Source organism: Mytilus galloprovincialis, chromosome 2, assembly GCF_965363235.1.
Source record: "Mytilus galloprovincialis chromosome 2, xbMytGall1.hap1.1, whole genome shotgun sequence".
In the NCBI taxonomy this organism is placed as follows: Eukaryota; Metazoa; Mollusca; class Bivalvia; order Mytilida; family Mytilidae; genus Mytilus; species Mytilus galloprovincialis.
Genome location: NC_134839.1, coordinates 66,646,016 through 66,661,099, shown reverse-complemented (window position 1 = coordinate 66,661,099; position 15,084 = coordinate 66,646,016). Strand labels below are relative to the sequence as shown.

The following is a 15,084-nucleotide window of genomic DNA, read 5'->3' as shown; positions in this document are numbered from 1 at the left end:
AATCCATCTGAAACCAACTTTGCCTGAGGGAGTTGAAACCTTAGTTTCTTAATTATTTCAAAATTTATAAAGGGACAACAAAGAAGTTTGTGTTGCTCCGTGTTGAAGGCTCACCGTGACTTTGAGGTACAAAAAAACCCAGTTATATAAGCGTTGTTCCTTTTATTTTTCAGTTTTTGAAATGCACATACTGTTTATGTGTAATTGATGGATACCCTATATCCTTTCTTTCCTATCATAGATACGGTAGATATCTCACTAAACAATGCATTTTACGCCGGTTTTGTATGATTAATACTTGGTTGGCATTGCACAAGGTCATGTTTTTCTCTGACTGTTATGTACTTAGTGGCTTTTTGCATTTGTGATGTACAAATACCCTGTCACGTCCACATTTTTTTTGCTACATGTATATGTATTTCTATTTGTATCCATCTAATGAGTTCAGCTTTTTGTTAAAAATTCAACTGATTTCTATCGTTCGTTTTTACGTTGTTATGTTACACCACTGTCCCAGATAAGGGGGAGGGTTGGAATCCCGCTTACATGTTAAACCCCGCCCCATTTTAGATACATGTGCCTGTCCCAAGTCAGGAGCCTGTAATTCAGTGGTTGTCATTTGTTGCTGTTTTACATATTTGTTATAAGTTTATTTTTTGTACTTTAATTAGGCCGTTAGTTTGTTTTACACTTGTGATTTCGGGACCTTTTATAACTGATTATGTAATATGGGCTTTATCATTGTTGAAGGCCGTACGGTGACCTATAGCTGTAAATTTCTGTGTGATTTGGTATCTTGTGGAGAGTTGTCTCTTGGCAATTATACCACATCTTCTTTCTAATATACATTTGTATATAAGCAGCTAAAACATTGCTAAAACATAAGCCTCAGATGTTTAACAAACAAATTTTAAAATATACGTCTGTAAGTTGAAGTGTATATTCTTATATTAAAAAACAAAAAAAATATTGCATGTCTTCGTTATATTAAGGTATAGCCGATTTTTTGTTGATGAGACAAGTGCTGGGGTCTTCAGAGAAGCGGCATAACCTACATTGTAAAATTACAGTAGCAACATTTAAAATAGGATTATCTCCCGTTTACCGAAAAAATATCTCAGCTAAACTATTCTCCATCGATCATTGAACAATCTATTAAAATAAGAAAACCTTTGTCGATTCTCCATTGATGTCCTACATTTTCATTTGACGTTTACATTGAAAGGCCTGACAGCTGTCAATGTATCAGAATCTTTGTCTTTTGCATATAACACTTTAACAAACAATGGGTCAACATCTTTTTTGTAGAAAGGATGAGTGTGTCTTTTTTCCGAAGGTTTAGGGAAATATCGTTGTGGTGTAATTGCAGGTTTTAGCTTCTGTTCAGTTTTCCTTTGAATCTTTGACATCGGTGTTTTAATCTGTCGGTTAATTGTAGTTAGTGGTGGCATACTGAAAGGTATCCCTCGCTTCTTTGGTTCCGGAAGCTTGAAGTCGAAAATTCGCAGGACCGCAGTAATTACCACCAATACATTACTAACGATCATCAAGAAATACACCACTTCTAAAGAAAACCCTCTATCTTCCATGTACACAACGTATAAACCAAGAGTAAGTGGTATAAGTATACCTACAACAAAATTGGTTTGGATTAATCAAAAGGAAATACATATATATTTGTTTTTTGTAAATTGTTTTGTTAAATATTAAGCTGTTAGCTTTTTCAATTAAATAGTTTGATATTTTTCCTGTTTTGTGGTTTTAAAGCAGACTTTGCGGTGTAGGAAGTCATCATTGTTGAAGGCCACGTACAGTTGCCTAGTATAATATTGCTTACATCCACCTCATTTGAACTCTGGTGGATAGTTGTTTCATTGGCAACCATATCACATCTCAACATTTTAATGAACACATCTTAAGTTTTTAGTACATGGAGAATTTCGTATTTTTTCTGTCTTTTGATAGTCGGCGTTAACCTATCACGAAAAGTCTCGTCTTACAGTCATCTAGGAAAGACATTTATCTATTGGTTAGAAGATGTAGACGTCTTTTCGATTTTTTAAAATTATGTTGATAGGTTGCTGTCTCATTGAGATATAACCTACATCTGCGTTTATTTAAAGAAATATATATATATATATAATACCTGAGACTACTATAACATGTGTTATAGTAGTCTCAGATAATACTGACTGTATAATCGAACGATATTAAAGAAAAAACTGGTACACATTTATAACGAAGCTGTTTTTTTTCAAAAGAGGTACACAATATTATAGAACTAGTTTCTCACGAAATTATTTCAAGTCCTCTAATCTTTACCTGTTTCATTTACGTTATAGTTTTACCTACATTTTGACGTATTTTCAAACGTTATCCCAAATTATAACTACTTAAGGAATGACTGTAATATTTCTTCCGTCTATGAAGAAATAACATAAACAATGGGGTACACACTGTACACTGAATAACCCGCGTAGCATCCAAAATTAAATTAATTCAAAGTTTGCGCCACACTTTTTATGTTATTTCGAATAGACAGGAAAGAGCTAGTCTGTTTCCCGGCCGTTATTGAATTTTTTGTTAATATTTGTATATTCCGAAGGCATACTGGGTATTTTACAGAGGGGACCAACCTAATATGAGCTGACAAACAAAATAACGTGCCAATCAGAAGACGCGTTACATCCAAAATTAAAATATAGAAAGATAACCGTCAAAAATCTATTTTGATAGAGTAGGAATTTGAGTATTCCAAAGATGTATCAGAAAAGCAATCTTATAATCAAAATCAAATTCTATTTGAAATAATTTTACAATTTCTTTTCGATATAAATATAAAATTGAGAATGGAAATGAGGAATGTGCCAAAGAGACAACAACCCGACCACGCATAGAGCAGACAACAGCAGAAGGTCACAAATATAAGTATGGAACTTTCAAAATGATGTTCCGAGTGTAATTATAGAAATTTCAAAATAATGTTCCGAGGCTGTGGTTCTATCAAGGATTTGTGTACAAACTGTAGTAAACATATTTGTTTTTTGTTCACTTTTGGTATATAAATTAGGCCGTTAGTTTTCTCGTTTGAATTGTTTTAAATTATCACTTCGTGGCCTTTTATAGCTGACTATTCGGTATGGGCTTTGTTCATTGATGAAGGCCGCACGGTGACCTATAGTTGTTAATTTCTGTGTCATTTGGTTTCTTGTGGAGAGTTGTCTCATTGGCAATCATACAAGAATTTCTTTTTTATATTATATCATATTTTCGTTGCTAAAAAATCAGGCTCTAGTTCCTTGATTATTTTAGCGATTACAACTTATACATTATATTTCAATTGTTTTGCTCTGATAGTTTGCTCAAATAATCGAGTCCCCTTTTGACATATATATGTATGCACTGGTTCTACATGTATACTATGGTCTGGTAAATGAACTCTTATTCCTTCCCAGGACAAAACAAATGAAAACGTTGAATATGCACTTCAAATTAACATAAGTTAAAAGACTACATATCGTTAATAGGTACTTCTAAAAGCCTTGATTATTTGACATTTAAATGTAATAAAATGGATGTAAAGAATTGTACGAACCTATTATTATTTTTAATCTGATTTTTTTTACATTTAACACCAGTGAATGAAGTATATTATTATTGTACACAATCAATATTGACAAACAATAAATTCCTTATTTGCCTATAAATCTAGTTTCTTTACATTTATACCATTTCACAGTAAATAAAGACTTTTTGATTTGTATGATGTGCCAAATAGAAGTCTATACTGTTCATGGGTGTATAGAATAAATATCAGGAGTACAAAATCAACTTAACTTCAAAATATGCCAAAGAAAATCAATGTCCATTAACTGGCTACTTTTATTGATAACTGAGTAAATATAGTAGGTATTGGTCAATTTATTACAAATTCGTTCTGTAAGGATGTTTTTTTCTGACGTTTAAGTCTCGTTGAAATTTCATTCTAGAATTATTTTCAAAATGTGAGATACAAGTGGAAAATATCAATGAATTTTAAAAATATTGTAATCAAACTATAATCTGTGAAAAAAATGTGTATTTACAATAAACAGTTTTTGAGTAATTAATTTTTCAAATATTTTTACCAATCAAGTCAGTCTTTTTTGCCAAAATTTTTGAAAATGGATGAGAGGTACCAGAAATGATTTTACCAGGAACATGTACATCCCATATCACTTTTCAAATTTCTTAGATATGTATTTTTTCAATCATTTATAACAAAAAAGTTTTAAAAATATGCATTTTGTTCTTAAAACAGATAAAAATTACAAATCTACAAAATTGACAGCATGGTAAATATAACCCCGTGAATTTCCGGTCTAATCCGTGAACTTCGGCACGAGTTACATTAAGTCTGTAGGTCTATAATTGACACTATGGCTGCTTTAAACGCAAGACCGTATAGAATATATACAAATTTAGTAACCCAAGTTTACAGCTTGAAAGCTAGGGGAAGACTTCCCCAGCAACAGTTTACAAAATATACAATTCAGTCCAAGATAAGGGTATAACATATAAAAGGTACTCATAGGATTATTGTCCTCCGGCTAAACTTTATAAAATTGCGATAATTGCTTTTGTAGTAATATTTCGCACTGGTATTATACCTGACAGTTGGCTAATTGGTTACATTGAGCCTGTTTATAAAAATAAAGGGAGCAAGTTGGATCAAAAATTTTTAGACCAATTACCATTTTAGTTGTATGGGGAAACTTTTTACCGCAATTTTATGCGAGCGACTAAATCTTTTCTCTGAAGAATTCATGATTTTAAACGAAAACCAATGTGGTTTTAGAAAGGGTTATTCAACAACCGATAATTTATTTGTGATTCATACATTGTTCGAAATTTTAAAGTTAAAAAAGAAAAAAACTATTTTGTGCATTCGTCGATTTCGAAAAGGCTTTTGACACGATATGGCGAGATGCACTGTGGTACAAAATGCTTTTAAATAATATGAATGGATGTAGAATGAAATTCAAAACAGTGTGGCTGTGGCCATTGATTGACACATTAAATTCATCCATTGACTGGGACAATTTACGTGAACGTTTGTCTGTAACGACCACTGTTCACGACGTACCTACGATAGACATTTAAACTGTGGGGTCACCAAAGGTTTCTTAACGCCTTTAATTATAAAATAATTCGAAAAATTAATCAGGAATAACCTTTATGTTTTGATTTATATAATTGATATAAATCAAAACATCGTGTTATTTCTGATTTATTTTTTCGAATTACTTTATTAAGGTGTTGAGAACCTTTGGTGACCCCATAGTTTAAGTGTCTTTCAAAAGTACACAGTGAGCAATGGTCGTTACATACAAACGTTTACCTAAATGGTCCCAGTCAATGGATGAATTTAATGTGTCAATCAATGGCCACAGCCACACTGTTTTGAATTTCATTCTATGTATAATGTAATTGTAAATATGTATCAAGGTACAAAGTCATGTATTTCATATAACAATGCCTTATCTGATTTCTTCCCATGTAGTAACGGGGTTAGACAAGGCGAAAATTTATCGCCTTTTCTTTTTTTTTATTTTTAAATGATCTTGATTCTTTTTTGCAAAACTGTAACCTAGAGGGCCTAAAATCAGTGTCAAAAGAGCTTGAGGAAAAACTTGACATTTTTTAAAAACTTTTTATCATTCTGTACGCTGATGATACTGTTTTGATGGCCGAATCAGAAACTGAACTTCAAAAACTTTTAGATTGTTTCCAAGATTACACAGATGTATGGAAGCTAAAAGTTAATGTTGATAAAACAAAGGTCGTGGTTTTTTCAAGGAGACGACCATCATGTAATTTTCAATTTTTATTCAATGGCAAAAAACTGGATATTGTTGATGAATTTAACTACTTAGGAATAGTTCTAACAAGAACAGGCAATTTTGATAAAACAAAACAGTTTAATGTAGAAAAAGCTACCAAGGGTCGTTACGAAGTGTTAAGACTAGGTCGTCTACATAATCTTTCTATATATAGCCAGCTGGATTTATTTGATAAAATGGTAAAGCCAATACTACTGTACGGTTGTGAAGTATGGGGTATTGACAACAACGACATGATTGAAAGGGTACATCTAAAATTTTGTAAATTGTTATTAAGTCTGAAAACATCTACACCCTCTTATATGATTTATGGGGAGCTTGGGAGATATCCTATCGACTTGGACATAAAAACTAGATTGATTTCATTTTGGGGAAAAGTAAACTTTGGTAAAGAGACAAAACTATCATATATTTTATATAAATTGTGTTATCACATGTATATTAACGACAATGTGAATTTTTCATGGTTAAACAGAATAAAGCCTATTCTGAACGAATGTGGTATCCCAAATGTATGGGAAACGCAATCTTTTATAAATTGCAAGTGGTTAGTTTCATTCATCAAACTTAAACTTAAAGATCAGTATGTACAAGTCTGGCATTCTTTTCTTGAAAACTCGCCAAAAGCACTAAATTACAAACTTTTTAAAGATTATTTTGGAAAAGAAGATTATTTTGAAATTCTTGGGAACAAACTGTCTATTGATTTGTGTAGATTTAGGACCACAAATCACAAGCTCCCTATTGAACAGGGTAGATGGAAAAATATAGTTAGAAACAATAGAATTTGTCTTCTATGTAACAAAAATGATATTGGAGATGAATTGCATTATATATTAGAATGTAAATACTTTGAAGAAAACAGGAAACATTGTCTGTCACATTATTATTTAAAAAATGCAAATATTGTCAAATACAAACAGATTATGTCTTCAAAAAACAAATCAGTATTGATTAAATTATGTAAATTCATAAAGATTATTAACACAGGTGTATCTGCTCCTGGCTAAAATGGACTTCATATATTGTCTTAGCAACTATTTTGTTTGTTCTGTCTTGTTGTAAATATTGTACATAATATTGCATGTCTTCTCTATACCAATGTATATGGTTTACTGAGAATAAAGATATATCTTATAGCGTTAGATACATGTATTAGCTCGCACTTTTGACAGCCATCAGATTAAGTTGTAAATTAGTAAATCTATAATTTCTTTTGGTAATTGAAATAAAAGGAACATTATATTTAAGAATAAACTTTTTTTTAAGAAATTTAAAACAAGAAATATTCAACTTAAAATTAAAATGGGAAATATTCAACTTAAAATTGAAATGGGAAATATTCAATTAAAAACGAGAGTTCAAATAAATATTCAAATCAAATCGGGTTCATATAAATGTTCGAATAAAAACGAGAGTTCATATAAAGCACTTTGCGAATTATTGTAAAAGTTCCTTAAGTCACTTTTCTTCCGGTTATATCAATTTGACACGAAAAAGCATCAAGATATGATGAAACTTTCTTATATTAACACCTACCTCTAGCTTTTTTTCAGTTAAATTTATTCAAATTGGTCCATTTCATCATTATTAAAAGTATGAAACAAAGTTGAGTTGTGGATCTGTGATTTTTTTCAAGATAATAGTCCCAAAATGGGTAAAAATTGATGAAAAATGAAAAAATCATCAAAATTGGGTAATTTTAAAAGGCCATAGTAGAAAAAAAAGAAGAGCACCAATTATCTTTTTACAGTCATATAAACCCAAAAATCAGGTTAAGAAAAAAAGTTTGATTCTAGAATTTTTTGTCTCCTTATATGAGTACTGTACATACTTAATGTGTTATTATTCTAAATCGGGAATTGACAAACTTAAGGGTGTTTCAGGTCCAATTTTTAACCTGACAATATTTACCAATGTTTATAGGCAAAAAATATGTAGTCTGTCAGAAACATTTATAAACATACTTACCAGTAGCCACATTAGAAACAATAGAAACAATTGTACATCTATTTCGCTGTTCCTTTAACCAGTTAATAACAAGAAGAGACGCCACCACCATTACGATGTACGATATCAAAGCAAGACACGCAAACACTATACAAATTATAAGTTTATCTGCAAATTAAAACAAATAAGTACAAATGTATATTTTAACTTTAAAATCTTTAGGTTAAATATGACATTTATTTTACTTCCATAAACCCTGTTGCTATGTAGGCTTATTTGTTTTGCTTAGCTTTGTCGCATGTGCATTTATTTTCAGTTTTGTACGCAAACGTTATATTTTGTTGATAAAAAAAAATAAGATGTGGTATGCTGAGACAGCTATCCACCAAAGTTTAAATGAAGTGGATGTAAGCAATCATATGCTACCGTACGGTCGTCAAACATGATAAAACCCCATACCGTATGGTCTGCTATAAAAGGCACTGGTCGACATGAAAAATATGAAACAATTCAATTGAGAAAATTTACACCCTTATTTACAACAAAAAGTTTACAAAAAACAAATAATGACAAACATGAACCAAGTGAACGACAATTACTGAACTACAGACTCTTGTCTTGGGAGTGAAGAAAGTGGCGTATGTTTTCCCCGATAGGCACTAGCTTTCAAAGTTGATATATTTCCTATCCATAAACATTTCAGTGTTTCGAAATTGACATGATTCATAACATTTTAGAGATTAAGAATCTTTTAACAACCTAAGCTACCAATTACCTACTCATGCAACTGTGACCATGAATGGTTTCCACTATTCTTTTAAGGTAAATGTTTGTCACAAAAATGGTTTTTCGTGTTATTGTTTTGTTGTATACTTATATCAAAATAATAATAAAAAAAAAAGTATAATTTTCAAATTATTTTCATTTCAATGAGCAATACTCGGTTTAATTTCTGTAAAAAAAGACTGTTTTTCTTTTTTAATTCGATCGAAACATAATTATTAACAACATTCAAATAAATATAAGAAGATGCAGTAAGAGAGCACAGTCACAATGTGTAAAAGTAAACATTATAATAGGTCAAAGTACGGCCTTCGATCTAATTAAAATTAGCTCCTCTCACTAAGTCCTCGTTGTTTACTTGTCGCATGGCATATAAATAACGAGGAGAAAGTGCAGAGAACTAATTTAATTAGATTGTCCGGCCTTCAACACGGAGTTTTGGCTCACACCGAACATCGAGCCCCTAAAATGACAAACTGGCAGGAAAACTAACGGTCTAATTGATATACACAAGTGAATCTGTGAGCTAAGGCTAACGTATGATACTCCGGCCCGCTTAAGTTATAAGGTAAACAGAAAGTTGTTGATTGATGAATCCGAAAATGCATCAACCGGTATAGCTGACTCATATAACTCTGAAACTTAATTTGTAATCCTTGTAATGCAGTCCTGAGAAGTATGCGACGAAATGTGTTATCACCATTTTTTTCGTATTCAAAACAATTAAAACAGAAATCTGGGATGGTGTTCTCGAAGCTAACTTAGGATTAGTATGTGTCCTAAGACCATCTTATGTTGTTCTAAGTCGTGTGCTCGAAGCTCTCTTACCTTCTTATATGTTCTAACTTTAGAATTCCTAATTAGGTGTCCTAAAGACGACTTAAGACAAAGACTTGAAAATTAAATAATTTATTATAATATACAATATATGTAAAGATTTGCTTTTCTAAAATATATTTTTTTATGTCAAAGTCATCTTTAAAACTCCTTCCTCCAAAATATAGTCCATAAATATTTATTAAAAATCTACTTCTTGTTGTCAGTTATATTTCTTTTGATTGATAACACGGCCATCGAATTCGTTTTAATGTATTCTAATAAATTAAAAGAAGTGAGAAAAAACATTACGTTTACTTAGATTACGTGCTTTCTGTACAAATATTCATTTTTTTAAAGGCATTTATTCAAATTGAATTTTACAAAAGACGGTATGTTTTGGTTCCCCCCTAGTTCAACATACGGCAGTAAATTGTACAATCTTATAAAATCTGTGACATAACCCATCGGCTTTAACTTAAAACTTAATTTAGAGATGCTTCTGAATGGCAATTGGTCGTTGAAAGCCCATCAAAATTGGCAAGACATACCTAGTAACGGAAACGATTTTCATATGAATACATTACCTGAAAACTTTGGAATATCTGCACAATTCAATTTCCCGGCTGTTCTAACACATGTTGCGAACAGGCCACTAGTAGAATCCAGATTAGAATCTTCTGATAGAAACGATACCCAGTATGGTGTTGCGAATCCTGCTAGATATAAGCTGAGTCCAAGCACTTCTATCAATAAAATACATTTTCTGTAGCGTACTCTTGCAACGTAATTTTTCTTTATTTTCTCTATAACAGTTGTCATAATTATTTCCTAGCGACTTCTTACCATTTGAATATATATATATAATTTCGCATTCTATTTTTTTTTTTACTTTAAATGGAATGAATTTTGAATTTTATCCTTTCAACCCTATTCAATTGAAAACTCCTTCTGGGATTGTTTTTCTTAAGTTCAGAATTTATGAATTAATAAAATAGAAGCTGAACAATTCTACCCAACAAAGAAGTACATTTTCATTACAACTAAGAGGAACCATTATCGTTAAAAGTTATTTGAATAAGAACTAAATTAAAGTTAAACTATTGTTGCGTTGAATTTTAAATATTTTTACAATCATGGTTTAAATATTAACTTTCACATATTAACATAAGGATTTAATTTATCATTAAGCCTCGGTCGCACCTTAACGGATAGCTCGAACGGACGCCTAACGGATAACTTTTTTTCAATCCGTTCATGTCCATTAGACGTCCGTTCTTATCCGTTGCATGTCCTTTTAGCGTACGTTTTACCCGTCGACGTCCGTTCTGTCCAGTGGAAATTTTTGAGCATGTTCAAAACTTTGAACGGACGTCCAACGGATGAAATGTCCGTTGAACGTACGGTAGGCGTCCGTTTTGTACGATACTCGTCCGTTTCGTTTCCGTTTTGTTTCCGTTACGTGTCCGTTATACATTTGTTGGAGGTCTGGTAAATAAATTCATCAACGGACTTCTACCGGACGTTTAACGGATAAAACGGATGTTAAACGAATGAGAAACGGACTGCTACCGGACGTATAACGGATAAAACGGATGATGAACGGATCTGAAACGGATAAATCCCAACTGAAAATTTCGCGTCAGAAATGCCAATTATTAGTATGTCAGATTTCTTAAGGTTCATGAATTCTTATTATTCATAATCGATCTTAGAGGAAGGGCACGTATTCACAATCAATCAGCTCTTATTCAGGCCAGACACTGCCCTTTGGCTGCATTTTGAAGAACAAACCAAAACCAGTTACACAGAAACATTTTGAATATTTATGCGATTTACATGTATTATTATTGCCGCCTTTAATTTTTCCGTATATCTTTTTCATCCGTTATATCCGGTACGCTTCCGTAAGGTGTCCGTTTTATGCGGTACTCGTCCGTTGGATGTACGTTCGACATCCGTTCTGTCCGGTACGTTTCCGTTTCTCGTACGTTGCATATCGTGTGTGTGTCCATTCGTTACACGTCCGTTTTATTCGGTCAGTACATCAACGGACTCCAAACGGATTACAATTTTGTCAACGGACAACATTTATTTTCATCCGTTAGGCGTCTGTTCGTGCTATCCGGTAAGGTGTGACCGAGGCTTTACGTTCGACAATCTTAGATGAATAAACTAATACATAAATAAAATTGAATTAGGTCGCATTGCTAAAGCTCCAAGACAAAGTAGATGACGTAAGATTAAGTTATAAATAGTTTCCTCTTAATCTTATTTCTAGAGTTCTTTTGATCATAGCAATTAATCTGACGTTGAGAAATCAATTAAATAAACTGTCATCTTTTAAAAGAATAAAAATGTTTGTAATTTGCTGTAAGAAAATAACCCTAAAAGTATTTCTATTGTCCACTTAATAATTCTGTAAAGTAAGTAAATATTTTGATAATCCTTTAATTGCTTTTACGTAACTAAATAAAATATAAGTCAATCATATAAATCAATAACGTAAAAAGAGAACAGTTGACCAATAAAAAGTAACTTTAGAAAATTCAAAATCGATGCTAAAATTTCATAGGTGAATAAAATAGTTCCAATCAACACCTGATGTTTGGGTCCGCAAACTCCCAACATCACATATCACAATTCAATGTAGAATGCTATTTGAAATAAATAATTAAATTAAACATCATTGTATTTTATTCACCAGCGCCAGGCCTCGAAAGCATTGATTGTAAGTGTCCGAGATGAGGGACACGCCAGAAGAAGGTATAACCTAGACCCGAAATGAATGAGTATTCCCCAGGGGCCTGGTTTTCGAAAGTATCTTATGACTAAGACATGTCTTATGATGGTCTTAGGACATGTCATAGTCGTAACATATGTTTTCGAAAGTGTCCTAAGTTACGATTTGTCATAACTTTTGTCGTAAACTTAAGACCCCTCGCGACATGACTTATGATGGTCTTATGAATGTCAACTAAAATTGTAATTACTTTTCATTACTTTTTTTGCATAATTTCATATTAATTGTAATAAAAATATTTGTTGTGTTTCTCGGTTAGCTAAATAGTAAAGATTTTATTACTACGTGAATTAAGATTTGAATCTCCTGCGACATGCAATTTAGAATTCTTTTCTAACTTATAGTTTTGTACAATAGATATACATATTATTTCGTTCCTAGTATATTTAATAGTACTATATATACGTATGTGCACGGGCATTTTGTTATGCCCGCGTCACACTGTCCCGATTTTTATATACGATGGACACCCGAATGCGAAAATTGTAAGTTCGTACGAAGTTGGTCCCGATCTCGTTAAAATACAAAAAAGTGAACGAAGCAAGTACGATGAATAACGAAGTATATACGAGGGTGCCGAAAGTATATACGATAGCAAAAGATGGACATACGAAGGTTAACCGAAGACGGTATTTGAGCTTCATATCTCAGCCGAAGCCTACAAGATAGATCACGAAGGCTACACGATGGATTACGATGATGGCGCGATGGCCATACGATGTCTAAAAGACGTCGTGTACAGCTTACGATGCATTTAAATTATATGCCGAAGGCATCACGCGTTTTAAATTGTTTGATCAGTATTGAATATATTATATTATATTGTACATTTAATTTTTGGTTTAATCATAAGAGGAAGACCGTGGGTATTTCCAGTTACTGAATAATTTGGTTGATTTCTAAAAAAATAGTTTATGTATCAAATATGCGTATTCAATTTACCATTTTCTGCATGTGTCATATACAAATATAGTGTCCATATTTGTCCCCAATATGTTACATACCAGGGGATGCCACGCTCGGCATTGCCTTGTTTGAACTGTAAAAAGTGTGCACTAGTCTGAATAATCACCCATAATTATGCCCAAGTTTACTGATCTATCTTAAAGGTAAGGTAATGAGTTCGTTGATCCCTTTTATTCGAAAAGAGCTCTTTCCTGGAGAATATCATAATAATATAGACTAAAGGAAGGATGTGGGGAAAGCAACAAATGCGGCAAAATATGACATATAGAAAACAAAATGTTTATGGAGTAAACATTCGTGTGACAACAACTCAGACGATACATAAAAAATCAGAATAATGAAGAAAAAGTTGGGTACCCTATATACGTGTACCTGCAGTGTTGGTAAACGAGGTGCGTTTATGATTTTTATTATGTTATTTGATATGAAAAATTGACAAAAAATAATATTTTATTGGTAAAAGAAAATCCTGAGCCTGTAATAGCTGCTCTTCTTGTTCCATTTGAATTAATAGAAACAACGCTGTCGACTTTCTTGTTCTCATAGAATCATATGATATGAGGTCCATGTTTTGTGAACGTCTTTCTTAACTGTCGTATTAGACTGACCAGTGCATATCGCGCATGGCACTTTAAATGAATTTAAGCGCGAAAATTAACTTACATTTAGCTGGATTTATTGCCGTCGTAGTTCCATCTTGTCACCTTCGTACTTTTATTCGATGGCATCACGACGGGATTACGAGGTCTTCACGAAGTCGTGTTGCCATCGTAAGACCTTCGGTTAGCTTCGTGATTCATTCGTGTAGACATCGTAATGTCAAAACTGCCCGATGGAAACGACGGAAACACGAATGCAATACGATGTTCAAAGATGCATTCCCGGTGACATCACGATGGTGAGGATGGTGATACGAACTCAATACGAACCATAAACATCGGACGCACCTTCGGGGATTTTTTAACATGTTAAAAATTTAGAACCCTTCCCGAAGTTGTCCCCGAAGGCTAGAAAAAGTGGCTGATGGTTCTACGATGGTTAAAGATGACACTACGAATAGCCCGATCTGGATACGATCAGTCCCGATTTTGAAAATTTCCATAATCGTGTTGCCATCGGCGTAAAAATCGGGACAGTGTGACGCGGGCATTAAGCGAGTACTCGATGTACCGAATCTATAAAGTATTCAGAGTTAAATAACAATGCATGTATGATGATACACGAAAGCGAAGTTCAAGATTAAACATATATTACAAACTAAATTTAAACAAATTATCAACTCATATTTCAATTCCTTTTTGTTTATTATAATAAGAAAAATAAAATATTCGTAAATATTAGGAATAGTAATAAATAATATGTTCATCCTTTCATTTTCATTCTTATATTTTATAATTTTTAAACATTATTTAAAATAATAGAAAATAATGTTCACATATGACAGTCATAACAGCATCATAGCTATGAATCTCTTAAGACACCTATGACATATCATATGATAGTCATAAGATGATCATAAAATATGTCCTAATATATATCTTATGACATATCTTACGATACTTTCGAAAACCAGGGGTGGTGTTCTCGAAAGTATCCTAAGATTCGTCCTAAATAATAGATAAGATCGATTTTAGGATGGACTTAGGATGGACTTAGGACACTCTTAAGTTGCGTCTCGAAGCTATCTCAAACGCATCTTCTGTTAGGACGTCCTAAACTATCCTATGTGCGAAAGTCTAAATAGTGAAAGTAATCGTTTGATAAAACATTTATTAGAGACGAAACCAATTAATAAAATTGTTTATAAAATTTTGTAATAACATGTATTTAATTAAATGCATAATTTCAAATGTAATAATAAAATAATATCAAATAGGATTTTGA

General features: G+C 32.3%; 1 long non-coding RNA gene across 1 annotated transcript; it reads right to left on the bottom strand.

Moving 5' to 3' along the window:
* Positions 1–924: 924 nt before the first annotated feature.
* Positions 925–11,583, bottom strand: LOC143062368 (uncharacterized). The gene is made up of 3 exons (XR_012974713.1): positions 10,019–11,583; positions 7,854–8,000; positions 925–1,630 (listed from the first exon to the last, which is right to left on the bottom strand). It is a non-coding gene; the product is annotated as an uncharacterized LOC143062368 (long non-coding RNA).
* Between the last annotated feature and the right edge of the window lie 3,501 nt (positions 11,584–15,084).